This window comes from Papio anubis, chromosome 20, assembly GCF_008728515.1.
Source record: "Papio anubis isolate 15944 chromosome 20, Panubis1.0, whole genome shotgun sequence".
In the NCBI taxonomy this organism is placed as follows: Eukaryota; Metazoa; Chordata; class Mammalia; order Primates; family Cercopithecidae; genus Papio; species Papio anubis.
Window position 1 is genome coordinate 20,907,911 of NC_044995.1, and position 8,082 is coordinate 20,915,992.

The following is an 8,082-nucleotide window of genomic DNA, read 5'->3' on the forward strand; positions in this document are numbered from 1 at the left end:
TCCCAGCTACTCAGGAGGTTGAGGCAGGAGAATCACTTGAACCTGGAAAGTGGAGGTTGCAGTGAGCTGAGATTGTACCTCTGCACTCCAGCCTGAACGACAAGGCGAGACTCCGTCGCAAAAACAACAACAACAACAAAAAAAACAAGGCCTCACTATATTGCCCAGGCTGTTCTCAAACTCCTGGGCTCAGGGGATTCTCCCGCCTTGGCCTCCCGAAGTGGTGGGATTACAGGCAAGGCCACGTCGTCTGGCCCGTTCATGTTCTTTAAGTCTCCCACAACCCAAAGGCAGAAGCCCTCTTCTCGTCAACACTGTATGGATGAGGACGCTGCAGCTCAGTGGGACAAGGGCACCCACAGAGAAAACAGCAGGCCTGGGTCTGGCTCCGTCTATCGCCAGCACCTGACTTCTCATGGTTCCCCGTGAAGTCTCTGTATAACACTCCCAGGCACTAGCCTGGGCGCTGGGAGACTTGCGTTCCAACCAGGAGCAAGATGCCTGAAGGCAGCGTATTTCCCGGAGGCAGGGATTCCACAGCTGTTGCTTCCAGCTCCAAAATTCCGTCAGTGGGGGACTGGAACTAAGAGACAGTGTTCTTGCCCTTAGGGAATTCACAGCTTTCCTCGGAGGCAAGGCCTATAAACAGAATGTGAATGCAAACACACAAAGCCACGCATCAATAAGAGCTCAATGACTGGCAAGGGGAGGGGCCTACATTTGTGCAAAAAACGTGAGGTTCCTCACTTTATAGTCACTGCGTTTTCCCTTATTCTGTGGAATACCATAATTTCGTTACATATGCTCCTTCCCTCCCCCTGTGATATTTTATTTTGAAAACATTTCAAACATCATGAAAAGATGAGTTTTATAGTGAACACCAACATTCTCACCACTTAGATTTTACCATACTTGCTTGATCACACATCTGTCCATTTAGCCCCATATTAGACATTTTTGATGCATTTCAAAGTAAACTGTAAACATTATGTTTGCTGCATTTTGTCTTCTTTATTTTTTGAGACAGAGTCTTGGTCTGTTGTTCAGGCTGGAGTTCAGTAGCAGGGTCACGGCTAACTGCAGCCTCAATCTCCTGGGCTCAAGGAATCCTCCCACTTCAGCCTCTCAAGTAGCTGGGACTACAAGCACACACCACCATGCCTGGCTAATTTTTAAATTTTTTTTTGTAGAGATGGGGGCCTCATTATGTTGCCCAGGCTGGTCCTGAACTCCTGAGCTCAAGCAATCCTTCCGCCTCAGCCTCCCAAAGTGCTGGGAATACAGGTGTGAGCCACGGCACCCACCTGCTTGCTGCACTGATGTAAATAGAACCTTCCATTCATGTCACATACTGAGTGAGGGTCTGCTCTGTGCTGGACTTCGTTTCACAGGTATTGGGGGAGGCTCTACTTAAAGGAATCCTACAGTGGCGGCTTTTGAAAAGGCAAAGTTCAAGGGACTCTTTCTTTTGTGAAATGAAAGCTTTCATTGACTTTATTTATTTTTATTTAAAAAACATATACATACATATATGTATACACACACATATATATATATATATATATATTTTTTTTTTTTTTTTTTTTGGAGACAGGGTCTCACTCTGTTATCCAGGCTGGATTGCAGTGGGTAATATCAGCTCACTGCAACCTCTGCCTCCCGGGCTCAAGCAATTCTCCTGCCTCAGCCTCCTTTACAGGTGCGCGCCACCACATCCAGCTAAATTTTTGTATTTTCAGTAGAGATGGGGTTTCACCATGTTGGCCAGGCTGGTCTCAAACTCCTGACTTCAGGTGATCCGCCCGCCTCGGCCTCCCAAAGTGTTGGGATTACAGGTGTGAACCACCGTGCCTGGCCATCGCCCGGCTGATTGACTATTTTTCAGGCACATTTTCTTGCTGGGTTTGCTTGGATGGGGGTCCTGAAAATACCAAAGAGATACAAGATAATTGATAGACACTGAGTCAGTCCTGGGAGGCCTCTGAAAAAGCAGAGCTTTGAGTCTGTTTTGAGGGTAAAAGAGGCTGGGCTCTCTCCTGTCTGAAGGTCTTGCATGCTGCTCCCTCTGCTAGCAACACTTTCCATGCCCCTCGGCCCCCCATACTGGCTCTTCCCGACCCTATGCATCTCAGCTACCTTGACCGCTCAACCTGAGCTACGGCCACCCTGTCACTCTCTCTCATAGCCCTGATCTTGTTTTTCCTGTTGGTTACGACAATCTGTAATCATATTACAAATATCCTATCCATTTTCCCCCAGACGAAGAGGTTCAAGCAGTGATGTCAAGGCCAGGCGTCAATGTCTGCCAAAAGCAGAAGGGAAGCCACTGGCTTGAGCAGGTTGGGAAGGGCCATGGAATGAACGTGAGCAAGACACAGGCTGCTTTGCCTGAGACGGGTGGAGCCAGGCTAGGGAGAAACACGGAGAGGAAGGGCCGGTTTCTGAAGATGTTGAAGAACAGGGAGAGGAGTTTGGGTGTGGCTCTCACTGGGCATCTTTTATAGGGTCTGTGCTAAGCACTTACAGGCATGATTCATTTCATCCCCACAACCACCTAGGAGGCAAGTACCATGATCATCGCCCTCACAGATGTTGAAGAAGAGGTGCACAGAAGGGAGCGTGTTGCCTGAGGCCACCCAGCTAGTAAGTGGTGAAGGCCAGGCTCCTGTTCAAGGGCACTTCCCTGCTGGACATCTCTAGCAGTGAAGTGGCCTGCTGCCCTTGCGACTCCCAGGAACGGGGAGGGGGCTACATCCAAATGAATGTTGTCTTGTTTGTTTGTTTTTTTGACAGAATCTTGTTCTGTTGCCCAGGCTAGAGTGCAGTGACACGATCTTGGCTCACTGCAACCTCCAAATCCCGGGTTCAGGAGATTCTCCTGCCTCAGCCTCCCAAGTAGCTGGGATTACAGGCGCACACCACGCCTGGCTAATTTTTGTATTTGTAGTAGCGATGGGGTTTCACCATGTTGGCCAGGCTGGTCTCGAACTCCTGACCTTAGGTGATCTGCCCGCCTTGGCCTCCCAAAGTGCTGGGATTACAGGTGTGAGCCACCCTGTTGTGGTGCCAAATGAGTGTTCTTTAAAAGTAAGTTTCTGTATCTGGCACTTTTTTTTTTTTAATTGAGGCAGGGTCTCGCCCTGTCATCCAGGCTGGAGTGCAGTGGCGTAATCATGGCTCACTGCAACCTCTGCTTCCAGGGTTCAAGCGATCCACGTGCCTCAGCTTCTCAAGTGGCTGGGACTACAGGCACATGTCACTACACCCTGGTAATTTTTGTATTTTTTGTAGAGACGGGGTCTCACCATGTTGCCCAGCGTGGTTGGGAACTCTTGGGCTCAAGCAATCTTCCCTCCTTGGCCTCCCAAGGTTCTGGGATTACAGGCGTGAGCCATGTATCTGGCATTTCAGGATGTGTGCATGTGTGTGTCTCAAGATTAAACAACTGCCAAGAAAGCATTCCAGCCACAGCAATGTGATCAGCACTGCCGAGAAATATATTGAGTGCTTCTGAGTGGCAGACACTTCTCTAAGCAATTTACTTGTATTGCTTCACTCAATTCTCACATTCATCCCTCTTTACAGATGAGAAAATTGTTGCACAGATGGGTTAAGATCATGGTTAGTAAGCGGTGGAGCTAGGGTTTGAATGTAGGCTCTGGGATAGGCCCCGTGGAAGAGGTGAGACTGTAGGTGCCAGTTTGAGACCTGGTTCCCACAGAAGGGAGCAGAGACCTCACCCACCCCCAAGGCCTTATCTTCCCACTAGACTGAGTCCAGCCTCCAATTTCTCTCCTCCCTGGTCTCTGTACTCCACAACCCCCAACCATCTGTTCCCTAGGTGAACGCTGTTAGCACCCATGGCAGCCCAGAACCCTTGGCTGGTTCCACCTCATTCAGAGTAAAAATAAAAGTCAAAGTTGGCCAGGTGTGGTGGCTCACACCTGTAATCCCAGCACTTCGGGAGGCCTAGGTGGGTGGATCACTTGAGATCAGGAGTTTGAGACCAGCCTAGACAACATGGCGAAACCCCGTCTCTACTAAAAATACACAACTTAGCCAGGCATCGTGGCAGGCGCCTATAATCCCAGCTACTTGGGAGGCTGAGGCAGAAGAATCGCTTGTACCCAGGAGGTGGATGTTGTGGTGAGCTGAGATTGTGCCATTGACCTTCAGCCTGAGCAACAAAAAAGAAAAAAGAAAAAAGAAAAAAGTCAGTCTTCATAATAGTCCCCAAGACCCCAGGATCTTTCCCTCTTTGACTTTAGCTTCTCCCATCCCGACACTGCTCCAGCCACAATGGTCCTCAAATACAGTAGGCAGGCTCCTGCCTCCAGGCCTTTGCATGGCTGTTCCCGCTGCTTGGAATCCACTAGCCCCAGCTAATCCCCACGGCTCACTCTTCCACTCCCTGCAGGGCTCAGCTCACAGGTCACATCTCAAAGAGCCTTTCCCGAGTGCCCTATTTAAAACACCTCTCTGTCACCTATTGCCCAACTTCTCTCACCGTGAATGTAAACTCTGCAAGGAGAATGCTTTTTTTGAGACAAGGTCTCACTCTGTCACCCAGGCTGGAGTGCAGAGGTGCGATCATAGCAGCCTCAACCTCTAGAGCTCAAGCGATCCTCTCACCTCAGCCTCTGGAGTAGCTAGAACTATAGGCGTGTACCACCACACCCAACTACTTTTTCAAAAACATTTTTTAGAGATGGGGTCTCTCTGTGTTGCCCAGGCTGGTCTCGAACTTTTGACCTCAAGTCATCCACCTGCCTCGGCCTCCCAAAGTGTTGGGATTGCAGGCATGAGCTGGGATTACGAGGTGTCACTTAGCTGGAGAATGGTTTCTAGGCTGTATCCCCAGTGTCCGGAATAGGCGTGTCACGGAGCAGGTAGTCATAAATATTTGCTGAATGAATGATGTGGTGAATTAACGAGAAGAGCTGAGACCAGAGGGCCTTGGACATGACTTAGGCATGTCAGATTTGTGGGTGCCATCACGCGTAAGAACACGGGTGGCATGGTGATGGAAGAGAGAGAGCTGTTTGGAGTCAGACTGAACCGGCTCAAGTTTTTGTTGTTGTTTTGAGACGGAGTTTCGCTCTGTTGCCCAGGCTGGAGTGTAATGGTGCAGTCTTGGCTCACTGCAACCTCCACTTCCCAGGTTCAAGCAATTTTCTTGCCTCAGCCTCCCGAGCAGCTGGGATTATAGGTGCCTGTCACCACACTCGGTTAATTTTTGTATTTTTAGTAGAGACGGGGTTTTCACCATGTTGGCCAGGCTGGTCTTGAACTCCTGACCTCAGATGATCCACCTGCCTCAGCCTCCCAAAGTGCCTGGCTCAAGTTTTGACAACTCTATTTTACCACAGTCTTTTCACATATGATTTTGTGTGTGATGCTGAGCCACTTGGGCCTCAGTTACCTCATCTGTATAATGGAAATAATATTAATCTCTTGTGGTCATACTGAGGATTCAATGAGATCATGTATCTGAAAGCACCTAATATTTTATTTGGTTCACACTAGGTATTTAATAAGGATGCCCTAGGGCTGACCTGCGATGGCTCCTCAGGTCCGGCGACGTCTGAGGGCAATTTTTTCCTAGCAGTAGAACACGGGCCTGTTGGTGGCGTGGGAGAATTGAGGTGATCCGTGGACACAGCTTTGAATAACTGAATCATACAGGGAGAAACTTACTTTCTTCTCAATTTTCTTTTAAGCTCTCTGACTGTGTTAAAGAGAAAGACTTCATTTATGTTTATTTTTTGAAAAAATTTATTATTAGTGTTATTCTCCTGAGGCCTGGACCTACCTTTGAGAAAGACCCCGTGTCCAGTTGTGCTGGTGAGTCAGAACACCTCTTTCATCCTTGCTAATCTTCCTTCTTAACAAACAGGGCACGTGGCCGGGCGCGATGGCTCACGCCTGTAATCCCAGCACTCTGGGACTCTGAGGTGGGCGGATCACTTGAGGTCAGGAGTTCGCCACCAGTTTGTCCAACATGGTCAAACCCCATCTCTACTAAAAATACAAAAATTAATTGGGCATGGTGGTGTGCACCTGTAATCCCAGCTACTTGGGAGGCTGAGGAAGGAGAATTGCTTGAACCTGGGAGGTGGAGGTTGCAGTGAGCCGAGATCGCGCCACTGCACTCCAGCCTGGGCGACAGAGGGAGACTCCATCTCAAAACAAAACAAATAAACCAACAAAAAACAAAGAGTGCAGGAGCTGCAGCAGGTATAATGTAATACCACTGTTTACTCATGCCTGTCATCCCAGCACTTTGGGAGGCTGAGGCAGGAGGATCTTATGAGCCCAGGGGTTCAAGATCAGCCTGGGCAACACAACAAGATCTCATCTCCACAAAAATAAAAATTAAAAAATTAGCTGGAGGCCAGGCGTGGACTCCACTGCACTCCAGCCTGGGCGACAGAGGGAGACTCCATCTCAAAACAAAACAAATAAACCAACAAAAAACAAAGAGTGCAGGAGCTGCAGCAAGTATGATGTAATACCACTGTTTACTCATGCCTGTCATCCCAACACTTTGGGAGGCCGAGGCGGGCAGATCACGAGGTCAGGAGTTCAAGACCAGCCTGGCCAACATGGTGAAATGCTGTCTGTACTAAAAATACAAAAATTAGCCTGGCATGGTGGCGGGCGCCTGTAATCCCAGCTACTTGGGAGGCTGAGGCAGGAGAATCGCTTGAACTTGGGAGGCAGAGGTTGCAGTGAGCCAAGATTGTGCCATTGCACTCCAGCCTGGGCAACAGAGTAAGACTGTCTCAAAAAGAAAAAAAAGAAAATTAGCTGGGCGTGGTGGTGTGCATCTGTAGTTCCAGCTACTTGGGAGGGTGAGACGGAGGATCGCTTGAGCCCAGGAGGTCCATGCTGCAGTGAGCTACGAGTGTGCTACTGTACTCCAGCCTGGGCAAGACCCTGTCTCTAAAAAAAAAGAACTATCTCCTAGAGTTGTATAATTCTTAAACTGCTTGTGCTTAGTCCAATGCTAGGTACATAGAGAAGCGCTGATAAGCTGGAGCTGTAATTATTATTATTGTTGTTATTATTACCACCATTATTATTATCATCATTAGAGTAAGAGATGGAATAACAGGGAAGTAGGAGCTGAGGAGGACAGATGGGGATTGTGTTTACAAGGTAAGAAGTGTTGGATGTTACAAGCTGGGGTGCGGATATTGGGGTGGAGAGAGGAGGGAGAGACTGACTGAGAGACATTGAGAAAGGCTGATGGAAACTGGCCCCTCCTAACTGGGTGATGAACCCCAGTGATACAAGACAGTGGGAGAACCTGTGGCCCCTGGGAATAGAGAAGCAGCCACATTTGCTGGGCAGAGGTGAGGCAGGGGGAGGCTCACAGGTTCTGTATCGCGAGCTGGGACTGGAGAGAGGGCTGTGGCACTCACGGATGACTTCTGACCTTATGCTACCCTCTCCTTGCTTCCCACTGCTGCCCTGGCCCCTGGCCTGGGGGATGGGTGGGGTGAGCTGGCCCAGTCCCGCCCCTCATAGGTGCTCATACTCACACGTGCCCCTCCAGGGCTGCGTAAACAGGATGGGCGCCTGGGTCAGCGGCTCCCTCCCTTGGCCTTCCCTCCCACTCGTTCCCCGGGGGTGGCTGGCACGCCCGGCTGTCCTGCTCCGCGCCCAGCTTTCTCAGCCTGGAGCAGCCCGAACGCTGAGACACCCTGCTGACCACTCAAAGGGCGACAGCCACCTCCCTCCCCAACACTGAGGGTCCCCCCGGGGGATCTCCCCAGAACGTCAGAAGCTGACACGCAGCCAGTCTCTCTCTCGGGCTGGAAGGTGTGGAGGAACAACAGGGCAGTCACCTGTAGGTGGCAATGCGGGAGGGGAGAGGGAGAGGAGAGGCTGAGGTGCTGAAACCAAAAAAGGCCGACGATGGGCTATGCCTGTCACTCTGGAGCCCCTGAGCCAGGCTGGCTGAGCCTGGGTGGGTCCTGTCCCCTGGGGCTTCCCTGTCCTTACTCCCCTGGTGGGGTCCTGCCAGTAACTCCTCTTTTCTAAGTCTGCCCCCACCCCACCGCCTCCAGGAGCCAC